We start from the raw sequence: 14,263 nt of genomic DNA, 5'->3' as shown, positions 1-14,263 counted from the left end.
ATTCATTATCATTAACAACAATAACAACAACAGAAAAATCAAGCGACTTTGCCTTGTCAACGGAAGGGGGACTCAGAGTACGCCCCCTCAAAATCGTAGGCCCATGCCAACTGCCCCCACTGCCGCCCCCTCTGCCCAGCCCTGGGAGGGTGCTGTTGCACTGTGCTTCTGGGTCCCTGGTTTGGTTGGCCACTGTGTGAACAGACTGCTGGACTAGATGGACCCCTGGTCTGATCCAGCAGGGCTCTTCTGATGTTTTTCACCAACCCACTTCTTTCTTCTTCTCAGGTTTCAAGGGGTAGCATCCAACGTTAGTTCTGTGTAGAGTAGGCCCATTGAAACGAACAGGACTTGTATTGGTTGAGACTAACTGACATTGGATACTGCTCAAGGAGTGGTGTCCCTGATGTTGGCTACAAATTTATTTCTACTTGGAAATGGCCCATTGAAGTCCATGGGACTTGAATCAGTCGGCATTGGCTTAAGTCCCATAGATTTCAATGGACGTACTCCCAAATAGGAATAAGAACCAACTAAAGTTGCAAGCCTATGCATGTTTTGACAGAAAAAGTCCTACAACTCCCAGCATGCTGGGCAGTTGCAGAGCATGCTGGGGGTTGTAGGACTTCTTTCTGTCTAGATATGCATAGGATTGCACTCAAAAGTTAGTTGTGACGAACTGAAATCATTAATTTATTTATTACATTTTAGTATAATTTCAGTCAGTGACTGGCCCTAAAATACCCAGTGGGATGTTAATCCTGCTTCCCATCCTGGTAAACAAATATTAGAATTAACAGAGAGGGTGGAACAATTAACACTGGCTCGTTTCCCAATAACTATTGTTCGTCTTGTCATTATTTGTGCATGTTTTTTTTCTTATTTTAACACATGCAAACCCAGTAATTCTTGGCAGAATTAATACCATTCTTAATAAATATACCTTGAATCGGGCTGTATTGCTTGTGAGATCATAAGGATTGAATGAGACAAAAGATGGATCTCAGAGAAAGAGTGCAAAAAGCTTGGGATGGTCTGGTCCAACCCTGTTGATGCTTGCTTGCTTCTGGGGAGGTGCTTTGAGCATAATGGTACAATCCTATGCATGTTTAGACAGGAAAAAGTCCAACTCCCAGCATTACCCAGCCAGCCATGCCTTTTCTTGACTAAACATGCATAAATTTGCACCCTAAGGCTGTGTTGCTTGACAAACATGCTTCATCCTGGTCTGTTTGGATTTGTTCCATCATGAAACATGGGGGGGAAATTGCATTTGCTTACCACCTGTGCATTTGTCACTCATTACTTCCTCTTTTGAAAGAGGAAGTAAACAACGTGGACGTGGCCCATTCATTGGGCCGTTTCAATCGCAGAAGATAGTGGCAACTTCCATCTTTAAAAATAAGTCGGACTTACTGTGGCATTTTTTTGTTGCGCCAAGAAGGCTAGAAGGGGCGGGAGGCAGATGACGTGAGAGGTACCTGTGAAAATCCATGAATGCCCTGTAATGAGTGCGCAATAAAACGCTCGTCTGATGGCGCTCTCTGTCAGCTAGAGTCTGCAATCATTGTTTTGGGTTTAGTAAAACCAAGAAAGTTTGTCCTAGAGCAGCTTACCTTTAATAAGGAAGATGCATTACAATCTATTTTCTATCTTGCCATTTATGTGTAAATGGTACAGCCTCCAACTTTCAGACACTTGGTGGAATAGGAAATGTTCTCAGAAGAATAGAGAATATAAATGTTGGGGTAGTATTTTGCAATAAGAAAACTGAAATTGTGTGCTCAAAACATGACGTAAATTTGCATGATATAGATTTGCATAACAATGCCCGGGTAAGAGGGATGTGAGGTAACACTGGGTTTAATGGGGCTTACTCTCAAGTAAGAGTTCAGATAATTGTTGCCCTTTATGCTGTATTGCCTCTGGCACTTTCTCAAAGCTAAGCATCCTACCCACTGAGGTCTCACCAGTTGGGATGTGGCAGCCTACAGTTTTATAGTTGCTATTTTGTAACATTAGGCCTCTTATTAAGTTCTAAAATAGGGAGCATTCAGTTGTGGCTTCAAATCCAGGACTTCCCTGGGATAATTCTTAATGAAATATGAGCAAAAATACTAAAATGTGTGTCAAATTCACTGGTGCATGTGCATTATAACCATAATTATTCTGAAACAGTTACCAGAAAGAAATTTTGCCACAACATTGAACTATAGGCCAATTGCTACTTTGGTTATCGTTCAAATTGAGCAAGGCCCAAGGCTTGCTCTTTGCTTTTCTTCTGCTCCCTAGAGAGGGAGAAATCATTTCCCTAATGAGGTGGGCTAGCCTTGTAAATCTTCATTGAAGGACTGCGGGAAGAAAGGCATTTGGTTAAAGAGCTGAGAGAAAAAACGTACATAGCAATGGAAAACTATAAATGTGGAATCCATATTCTATGTATCTTTATACATTGTTTGACTTCTTCATTCCATGAATGGTTGGAAGTTCACTGAGCCAGCAAGTCTTAATTTCATCTGAGGCTTAGGGGGCCTCCAGAGCTCCTAACACTACGAATCAGAAGGCATTGTGCAGAATTCTTTTCTTTTTTTTCCTTACTGGATTTTTGGTGATAAGAAATAATCCCAGAAGAAGCGGTGGGAGAACATGGGAGGGTTGTAAATGGGAGACGACGATGTCTGCTGTTAAACAGACAACAATAGTGCTATAAAAGTTTTGTCTGGAACTACCCTAAGTCTCAGAATGTGCCTGTTGCTCTGTCCTGTATAACAGTGAAGGGGAGGAGGAGGAGCAGTGAATGTCTCTGCCTGCTTACTCATTGACCCTCTGCCTGTCAGGCAAGCAAGTGTAGCAATGATGAGAAAGAGGAGGAGGAGCAATACAGCTGGTTGCAATGGAAGTGAGAAGGTAGACTCACTGAGGGAGTAGAGGCATTGAGGACCCTCAAAGAAATGGAGCTGACCCCAATGTAGAGAAAGACTGCACTGGAAATTGTGGCCACTCTAGGTGACTGTCTCTATGGTCACCACATTTTTGCCTCTCAGAATGACCATTTTTAACTATGGGGAGCCTAACAGATGACACTAAGCCACCCTGGGGGCTCTTAATTTCACTGCAGAGGGTGATTCCCCAGGAGGGTTAAAGTAGCCATCGTGGTTGGGGGTCCGCCCCACCCATGACATGCTGAGGGAGGAAGCAGCAGCCAGGCACCTCTCCACCGTGCCTAGGTCCAGCTCCGGCTGAGAGCCCCCTCCCTCCTGCTGTCAACTGTAACTGCTGAACTTTGCAACTAAGATTGTAGTGCCTGAATTTGCTTTCCTTTTCCCCCTCCTCCTCCTCCTCCTCCCTCCCAATCCCCTTTCCTTTTGTGCCATGTCTTTTAGATTGTAAGCCTGTGGGCAGGGACTGTCAAGAAATACTTTTGTAAGCCGCCGTGAGAGCCTTTTTTGGCTGAAGGGCAGCATAAAAATCCTTAAATAAATAAAAATAAATAAATGCTAAGCCACTGTGGTTCACTCAAAAATGTGAACCACTGTGGCTTAGCATGGCATCTGAACAGGCCCTAACTCTTCTGCAGTATAGAATAATTCCAATATCTATGCACTGAATGCAGTTCTTGCATAATCTTCAGCACCTCACTAGCAAGATGACTTCTAGTTTTAGTTCCAGATATTTTATGTTAATCTAGGGTGACCATATGATAAGGAGGACAGGGATCCTGTATCTTTAACAGTTGTATAGAGAAGGGAATTTCAGCAGGTGTTATTTGTTGTTTTTAAATGGATACTGTTGTTTTTATACTGTTTTTATGTTTTTTTAAAAAAAATTGTATACTTTTAATGTTTACTATTTTTAATTGTTGTAAACCGCCCAGAGAGCTTCGGCTGTGGGGCGGTATATAAATGTAATAAATAAATATAAATTTGTATGCATGTAACACCTGGTGAAATTTCCTTTTCATCACAACAGTCAAAGCTGCAGGAGCCCTACCCTCTTTTATATCTGGTCACTCTAGTATAGCTCCTGCAGCTTTAACTGTGGTGATGAAGAGGGAATTTCACCAGGTGCTGCAGGCATACAAATGATACCTGCTGAAATTCCCTTTTCTACACAACTGTTAAAGATACAGGAGCCCTCTCCTCCTTTCCATACGGTCACCCTAGTTAATATCTGTGTTTTTAGCTCTCCTTACAAAATAACATCCTTTCGATCTCTTTGCTTCATCTCTTCAACATTACTAGAAATATCCTAATTAAGTAATCAACCTCACAATCAGGGACTCACTAATACGTTGAGTTCAGGAGCTATGGATGTTGGAGCTTTACAAAATGTTTCACCAAGTGTTGAGAAAACCAAAAGACAGAAGAATGAAACATTTTTTTTTTAAAAAAAATAGCAACTGTAATAAAGCACAAAAACAGTGTGAAGTAAACGAATGAGACACAGTGTAGTAAATTTATGCTGATGAGCACCATTTTGCATCTGTTAAATACGGTGAGAAAGCACACAAATGGCTCCAACTTGTGTCGATTTATGCAACTTTTCACCAGTGGGTGTGCCACTAATCTTTGCTTTAGTGACTTAAATCCGGGGGCATCCACATTCTAGTTCTGTACGGGCAATTGACAACATTTCACCTGGTATGCCATTTGTCAGGCTAGAGACTATATTGCCCTTATTACACAAACCCAAACAGGGTGGTTGTGGAATAGTCAATGTTTAATCTGCCACAGGAAATATAATCTAACCATGTCAGGCAGATGCTACTTAAGAATAATGTGAGACATTGGTCTGCTTTTCTTGAAACCTATGCATAACTCTTTCCTTTTTTAAAAAAATGAATGGTATATCTGATAAAAATGATATTCCTGTGTATGTAATGTTTCTTTATTTGTTATTTTTCACGATTTATTTTTTGTTAACATTCATAATAAAAAAGGAAAGAAAAAAGAAGAAGAATGTGAGACATATCTTTAGGCTAAAATTCAGTGTGTGCTTAGTTTAACCCGTGAAATTCATACATGGGAAGCATGTAAGGTCGGGTTATGCTTGGTCTCAAATAAAGAAGATTAAGGATGGGACTTAATTTGAGCTTCTTATTCCTCCTTTGCTCAGAAAATCTCGCACAAAGAAGGAAAAAAAATGAGGCTTCAGAAGTAAGACAAAACATGCCAAAGCATTTTCATCCCCCTTCTTCAACAACATAATTAGTGGTTAGTCCACAGGAAGCTAGCTTGTTGTAACCAATTGATCATTGTATTCATGGGATGAAGTGCAAATCAAACTTCAAAATATGAAGAAAATGTTTAAAATCATTTGAATTCAGATGATGATGATGATGATTGGACTAAACCAGACCAGTAGCACATATAAGAGTTTCCAAGTCAAATTGATCCCTTAATGAAACTCGTTCTCATTTACTATCAGTATGGGAACTAGAGGGCTTATTGTATGCTTTCTACTCGTTTCTGCTGGGTCTGATTAACATCACCCAGAAATTCCTGCTTTTCTGCATTCAGTCTCATGTGGGTGGAAACCTGGTAGTGATACGATTAGTGTCACTTTAGTGATCTTTCCCCATATTTTCTGTGTTAAGGAGGTAAACCCTTTGAACTTGTCGATTTTGTACTTTCAAACCTAACCAGATATGTGCCTAATGGGGTGTGAATCTCTTAGGGTAGAACTTTGTCTTCATGTCGTCCTATGACTCTTTGAGGGACAGGGTTGTTGTTTTTTATTACACAGTGCAGTTGCTTAATTAATATACAACTTTGTATATTCCGTAATAAAATCAGTATCCTTTGATCCCAGACTTGGCCTGTGGCCTATTGCTAATTTTCCCTTGGTATATTTGTATAGCAGGGGTGGGCAACACACAGCACCCCCCTGTCCCAATTGCCACCATTAAAATTTGGTGGTGTAGCAGTGGTGGGGAAGGAGGGGAAGAAGCCTCCTTTTGAAAGCACAAATTTGTGGGTTGCCACCAAAATTCAGCAGCGACAGAAAAGCGGACTATTTTAAAACAAGATAGCCCCCTTGTCGTACCCCCACCATGCTGCTTGAATTTCAGTAGCAAACCACAAATTTCTGCTTCGAAAAAGAGGCGGATTATTTTTTTTATGCCATTGCTGCGCTGCTGAGTTTCCGCATCCTAGTCGGTGGCACAGGAGTGGTGCAGAAATGGATGCATCCCCTGGTGGGACTTGGAGGGAAAAGCAGCCTCCTGGCCCCTGTTGAACAGTTTGAAGTTTACCAGGTGCAGCTGAGACAAAAAACCAAAGACTTTTCGTGTCTGCTTTTGTCTTCAGCCCAGAAGAAAGAGGGTCGAATACAAATGGAAATAGTGCTTTACATGTGTGTGCTTGCAGGCTTTATGTTTCTTGTTGGAGAGAATTTAGGAACAAGCTGGAGTCATGCGAAAGACGTGGTTGTGTGAAGCCTTTCTGGATCCCTAACAAGAGAACAAATTTGACATTATATAAAACACCCCCGTACGATGATGCCCCCTTTTATTCCTAAAATGGTTCCCAGTCTGGTAGGAGGAATATGGAAAATGAATTTCCCAAAGCGTTGGAACTATTAATGGAGAATTGGTTCGCTTACAGTTACTAGATGAGAAAATTAGGAAGTGTAACATCCTTCTCCAGGCATGGTCTAAAGGTGCCTTAAGTGGCAACTTCGCTAAAATTAATTAGATCTCGTCTGGTCCATGCCTGGATGGGAGAGCATCTGGAGTCCAGTATAGACTGGGTTATATCCAGTGTTATGCTAGCAGAATAATCCGCTAGTGATGGCACAACCGCTAGCAGAACAGCTAGCAAAAGCAACACCTAGCTTAATTCATTTGGAATTAGTTGTGCAATATTTTGCGCTGCAGCTTGTACTGTTTGACACTTTGCATCCTAGCAACAACAGGGTTTCCACAAATGGTAGAAGCTTTGTGCTAGTGGAATGACAGCAATGGATAAAACCAACTGTCTTTGAGTTCCCTGGATGGAGGTGGAATATAAATGTAATAAAATAACCATTGAAATGTTTGTAACTTCTTAAGGCCAGAGGTTTAGGAGTAAGTAGGAGCAGTTAATTAAAACTTTGTTCTCTCTGTAAAACATGTTAACTGTTTCTCTATGTTAAGGGGAAATTGTGTTGCCTTACTGGGGCTTTGTGCTTCCTGCTTCTTTTGCATGATTCATATGGGCTGCATTACACAGGCAGGGAAGGGCAACCACATGGTTTGAATTGAATACTTCCCTTCTAGGCTCTCTGTCTCACATTGAGACAGTGCCGACTAGTGGCAGAAAAACATGCTTTTTTGGATATTACCACATTATCTGTGGTTCTTTTAATAGTGGGATTGCCAGGGGATAGTACAAGAGACATCCTGATTATTGACAATGTCATGTAATAGACCTGCATACTTCTGTGAGTGGCCAATCATGAGCGTGCAATAAATTGTTCAGTTAGAGGAGCCCATAGTCCTTCTTGGTGAGTCTGTTAGTGAGCTAGGTTGATCCAGTGTTGTAGAACTTACAACCTTGGGATCAACATGTATGAATTCCTTTCTTGTACACTGTCAACTTCCAAAGCTGCAGATATGCTTCATACAGTTCCTTCTTTTTCTTCCTCGGTTCCAAAAGGAGGAGTTTTGTGATCTAATCAAGTGCATCTGGTTGCAATCTATTTGCAAAATAGGACAATCGGTTCCAAATTTACACAGTTGTGACTTCACTTTAAAGGGAGAACTGGAACAAGATGTCCTCAGTAAATAAGGTAAACCAAACCGCTTGCCTGGGACATCATGAATTCACGCTAGTTCCTCACCCAGGAGAGCAAAGAATGGAAAATTCCAAGTTTTCTTGCCTTCAGGCAAGCCGGAGAAAATAAGCAGCGTCATTGTTGTTTCATTGTTTCATTGTTTCATTGTTTATTTTTAAAACTCCTACCTATTTGCAAATTTTGTTTCACTCTTGATAATGACGCAAGCCCTTTGTATATATTTTCCCTGTTCACTTGATATAATATACTCATTAACAAACTTGGTGCTTTTAACAGCTAAAATTCAATCTATTTCCCTTCGTGCCCACAACTCCTTTTATTTCATTCACCTTTTGTATTGTTCCTTACCATCTGTTCTGTTCTAACAAACTGTATTCTCTTGCCCAAGGCATCTCCTATTTACTGACTCCCTACCAGTTTTGTTTAATTCTTCCCAGTCAACTTCCAAATGCTACTGAGCATTGCATTAATCTTTATTAAAAACAGGAACTGTAGTGAGGCTGTGAAACAAATTGAGAGGAACCACAGACCCTGTTCCTCTTTATGCCTGTGCTGAAACAAATCTAGTGGGTGGTGTGTTTGTGTGTGTGTGTGTGTTGCTTTAGAAATTATTTAGGAGCACAAATCAGTCTTTTATAACCTTTGCGGGAAAATCATAGAAATGTGCTTGTCAGTGTTAGGGCACAGCATGGCAAAAACATGCACAGTGTATCTTTTTGAAGATCACTTTGCAGGCACCCCGATCTGTTCTCCTCCCAATGTTTTGAATGACAACCCTCGGCATTTCTGTCCATCGGCCATGCTGCCTGGGGCTGATTGGAGTTGAAGTCCTAAACATTTAGTGGGCACGAGGTTGTGGAAGGCGAGATTTCTGTTGTTGCACATTGAAAATGACTTTGCTCAGAATGATTGCAAAATCAGCGTCATGTATAGGCTTTGTACTTAGTGGTTAGATTTATTAGGAAATGCTTTGAGAATGTCCAACGTTCTTTGCAAGCTTATCTCTGTAAGCAGTTCTCATGGGAGTAGCTGGTTCACTCTTTTGCTTTGTTCTTTGAAGTAGCTGGTTCTCTGGGAACTTCAGAATGTTTTGGAAAAGGTGGGGGACACTCTTCGAAGTGGGTTGTAACATCCTGGCTTCCTGGCATGTGGGCATGGTTTACAGGTCAGACGACCTGTCTGTTAAGTGTCTTTAAATAGGCTTTAGAGGCTGGTGCAAAGCTGAAAAAGCTTTGCTAGGTTTCATCTCTTGACGTAACGCCTGACCTCCTTCCTGCTTTGGATTCCATCTCCGCTTGGACTTTGGATATCTAAGAACTGTGCCATGAAAAGTAGTGAAGCTTTTCATAGACTTGGACTTGCATATGCTGTGGATTCTGTGTTTGTGCTCAGACTCAGGCGGCAAGGAGTTCCCAGTCCTTAGCAGAAGGATGGGACTCCTGGGCCTGAGGCATAACCTTTCCTGAATTCATGGGAATTCATGGGGTCAGCTCTGTAGTGGTAGGCTGAGACTGACAAGTGTGTGACGGATCTCTCTGCCCAGATCTGGTGGCTCAGAGCAACCTTTCCTGGGACTTCATTTTAGGAGCTTGGCCATGTCCCTTTGAGGAGCCAGCGTATGCGGCGTATGGAGAAGCTCAAAGCTGTTATTGGCTAGGGTGACCATATAAAAAGGAGGACAGGGCTCCTGTGTCTTTAACAGTTGTGTAGAAAAGGGAATTTCAGCAGGTGTCGTTTGCATGCATGCAGCACCTGGTGAAATTCCCCCTTCATCACCACAGTTAAAACTACAGGATCCCTGTCCTCTTTAGTATCTGGTCACTCTCATATAGCTCCTGCAGCTTTAACTGTGGTGATGAAGGGGGAATTTCACCACATGCTGTATACATACAAACGACACCTGCTGAAATTCTCCCTTCAATACAACTGTTAAAGATACAGGAGCCCTGTCCTCCTTTTCATAGCGTCACCCTATTATTGGCATACCCTATTCACCCTCCCCCCTCCAAGTGTTTGCCTTAAGGAAAAGAGCCTAAAGCTTCCTAACCATCGTTCAGCTTTAGGTATGTTTTAGAGACTCCATAACCATTAAGCTTGTCTACCGTATGATTTCCTCAATAAAAGAAGTCTCACTGATGTGAGTGCCTCGTGTCAGCTTGCCAGCACATGTGAATGCCAGAGGGAACAGGCAAGAACATGACAATCAGCTTGGAGTGCTGCTCAGAAAGTTGTTGGCTTCCACACCACCATCCATCTCTGGCCAAGAGAACACAGTGCAACAAAACTAACCAAGGTATTCTTCTTGCACCAACATACCTGAACCAGAAGTACTTCTTACTCAGTGTTAATACTTCCATTCCATGCTTTCTTTTTATTTTTCCTTTGGCTCATTTCATGGGACCTCCCATTTGTCATATGCGGTTACTCATTTTCAGTGAAGTCTTTATACTTATATACTATGATGGGACAAGGGAGAGGGCTTTCTCTGTGGTGGCACCCCGACTGTGGAATGCCCTCCCCTTGGAGGCCCGACTGGCGCCAACATTGATTTTATTCCGGCGCCAAGTGAAAACATGGCTTTTTAACAAAGCTTTTAATGGTTGAATTCACCAACTTGGCACATTGTTTTAACTGTTTTAATAGTGGTACCGCTTTTCAATTATATATTGTTTTAACTTGGTTTATGGTTGAATTTGTTTTTAGCTGTGTATATTTCCTGTTTTATACTATATGCTTTTATCTGTACGCCACCCTGAGATCTTATTGATATAGGGCGGGATATAAATGTTTTGAAAGAAAGAAAGAAAGAAAGAAAGAAAGAAAGAAAGAAAGAAAGCCATTCTTTATATATAGTTAGATAAAATTATAGAGCAACCCTCAGGTGGGGGTGGGCAGGACAGCACGAGGAGTACAGGCCCTCTGATAAGAGACCCCAGGACTCTCTCCTCTTCACCATTGCAACATGATTGTTCCTCTGCCGCTCACTCTGGTTCAGACAATGGAGGTGGCAAGAAGGAGGAACAGTAGATGCCATGGCCTTACTTCTCACGGTTTCTCTGCTTGTCAAGCAAGCAAGGGGTAACAGTGATAGGAAAGAGGATGAGGAGCAGTAGCAGCTGATGACAATGGTGGTGAGAAGGTCAACTCACTGAGGGAGACCCATTGAGGGTGCCTTGCCCAATGGCCATCCAAAACCTGGAGCCTATACTGACCGTGGAGCCACCAGTGTCCAGAGCCCTGCACCCACACAATACCAATGTTTTGACTCAGTGTAAGGCAGCTTCTTACATTCATAATGGTCAGATTTGAGTTGTTGGCCACTGTCCAGTAGGAGCCAAAATTCACACCAAAGGAGGAGACCAGAAAAGCCAATCATTGTCCAGGTGAAGGTCTAGCCTGAACAGGAAGCTTGAAGCTGTTCCTGGTGAGGAGAACCAAGGGTCACCTTGGGTGGACAGAGTCACTTGGGTGCCTTGGGGTCACCTTGGGTGGACAGAGTCACTTGGGTGCCTTGGGGTCACCTTGGGTAGACAGAGTCACTTGGGTGCCTTGGGGTCACCTTGGGTGGACAGAGTCACTTGGGTGCCTTGGGGTCACCTTGGGTAGACAGAGTCACTTGGGTGCCTTGGGGTCACCTTGGGTAGACAGAGTCACTTGGGTGCCTTGGGGTCACCTTGGGTGGACAGAGTCACTTGGGTGCCTTGGGGTCACCTTGGGTAGACAGAGTCACTTGGGTGCCTTGGGGTCACCTTGGGTGGACAGAGTCACTTGGGTGCCTTGGGGTCACCTTGGGTAGACAGAGTCACTGCTCACAGAGATGCTCCAACCTGTGGCCCTGGAATTTCACCACATAGGGCAGCAGTGCACAGAAATGTGGCTTTCCAGTTCTAGTCCATCAACGCCTGACAGTAGATGCACCACCCTTGCCTATGCGGCAGGGTCTTGCTATTTACTGTTTTACTCTGTACAGCACCATGTACATTGATGGTGCTATATAAATAAATAATATTAATAATAATAATATTCCAATTGTTGTGAATAATTAGGCCTTGAAACCCAAACACACGGCTGTATATGCAGTGTGCCAATATTCTAATCCAGAAGCTCCTTGATGCACATCCTAAATGCATTTTTTTTTGCTTATTAGTATTTCAAAATGTTATTCCACTAACCCAAAAGTGTAATATTACAACAAACGTAGTATTTATGTACTGACAATCCAGTGTATCAATATAAATATTATGGAAGAGCTTAATTTGTCTTCGAGTCCTGCTCATTTCCTTTGAAATGACCTGTCCTAGATTTTTAGATTAAAAATAACAAGTATGCAATTCACAAGTACCACACAAATTTGATATATTAAAAAAAAAATTAAAACCTTACCTACAGTACTTTAGTACCTGACTTGTATATTTATGGGACTATTGTTAGAAGTGACTAATTGGGTTTGATTAGCTTCATCATTAATATTCTGTCCATAATTTAACATGCTTCAATAAAATACCCTAAAGCAGTATAATGATTAGATTTCAGGAATATGTGTTTTGCAATTAAGTTGCTCTTGATTTTGATATGCAGATTAAGAAATGGTGGTCTCATCTAAAAAAAAATACTGCCCTTATTAACTCAGCAGTATACTCTGAAGATTAGGTAAGAAATCCAAGATTTTTTCTTTGTATATGCTAGTTAAAATGTATTTCAATCAAGCATATGTGAGCAAATCAGATTTGATTAGTTAAGTTCACAGTCATTCTATCTAAATGAATAATGTGTCACCTAACATTGCAAAAATTTGATTAATAGTTTATCAGTTAATTAAAAATGTGGTTTAATTTTTTTTTTTTTTGAGGATAATGCAAGGTAGATAGTAGTTGCGTTCATCACGAATGCAAATAACTTTATCTTGAATCTATTGTTCTTTTTCATTCCATAGCCAACTGGCAAAGAAAGAAAGATCTGAGAATGATCTCTGTAAGAGCAAAGTAGTAAAACTTCATTTGCTTACACATATGGTTGCCAGTTGTTGAAGTTCAAGTAGAAGAGACAAAGGTTTTTAATCTATGTCTGGAGCCCACAGAAATCTTTTTTCTTTCCCCACCTTTTCTGGCCTGGCTTTGGTGACTTTTAAACATTTTCCTGACCACATGAGAACCATTTGTCTATGAGCAAAACCCACATGGTTGGGGGCTATATCTAAATGAGTCAGAGGCCTAGGCAGGGTTGATTGCGCCCCCAAATGACTGAGTCCTTTGCACACTTACCTAGGCATAAACCCCATTGGACTCTATGGGACCGACTTCTGAGTAGATGTGCAGTTGCACTGCTAGGCTGTAATCCTGTGCACACGTAGCTGAGGGTAAGCCCCCATTGGACTAAATGGGACCGACTTCCGAGTAGACGTGTGTAGGATTGTACTGCTAGGCTGAAATCCTGTGCACGTTTACCTGAGAGTAAGCCCCCATTGGACTCAGTGGTGCTTACTTCACAGACTCTAAGCCCAGCCTACCTCACAGGGTTGTTGTGAGGATAAAATGGAGAGAAAGAGGAGGATTATATACACTACCTTGTTGCTCGGGTCCTGCAAGTCCCAGCTAATTGAGGCACATTACATTGTTACGTTAGGCCTCTGGACAGAGATAGCAGATGGATTCTTCTCCATTTGGGCTTGGAGTGTGTCCGATGAATAGTCCCTAACTCTCTGCAGGACAGAATGGGTCACATTATTCCCACGTGCTGGAGGTTCCCCTTCCCTGCATTAATACATCATCCTTGTCATAATCTATGCAGCAGAAGCCAGGCATGTCTCCTGTGGACACAATGGCACTTAACCCATGATGCAGTGGTAGGCCTCTTGTTTGCACAGCAGCATTGTTACAATGACATTTTCATCTTTGCTGGGGTATGTGGGTGTGTCTCCGCAGCCTCAGCATATGCAAGGCACTACTAAAACTGAAAGAAGGGAGGGCAGATGAATTGAGTAGTTCTAATATCTCCAAGCTGGGAAGACTCAGAAGTAGTGCATCGAGAATTACCTCTGCTGGAAATACCTCTTCCTGTTTCCCGAGCTTGAGAAATCATGACTGTAGCTCCAGACATGTAGGGGAAGGGCAGGGCAGTTCAGCCATCCGCGATCTCTACGTGAAAAGCATGTGTGTGTCTCGCCTTAGCATAATGAATTATGTAATTACGCGATTTCAACTTGAATCACACACAGGCTATAATAATTTCACGTGAAGTAGTTTTGCATATATTTGATTTTTATTATGGCTTTTGCAACGAATTGAACTTGCAGCTCGTGGCCCAGTCTTCCTTCTTCAGCAAAGCTATTTATTTATTTCCTACATTTCTATCCCACCCTTCAGCCCAGAGCTTCTAAGAATTCATCCAAAACCCACCAATGGAAATAGAAAGTTTAGATAATAATAAACTTAAGAAACAGCAGAAAACTGGAATAATGATGGCTAAAACCAGATGAAACCAGGGCCAA

This window comes from Elgaria multicarinata, chromosome 14 (genome assembly GCF_023053635.1).
Source record: "Elgaria multicarinata webbii isolate HBS135686 ecotype San Diego chromosome 14, rElgMul1.1.pri, whole genome shotgun sequence".
NCBI classification, from domain to species: Eukaryota; Metazoa; Chordata; class Lepidosauria; order Squamata; family Anguidae; genus Elgaria; species Elgaria multicarinata.
The sequence above is the reverse complement of the archived record's forward strand: the minus strand, read 5'-3'. Positions refer to the sequence as shown.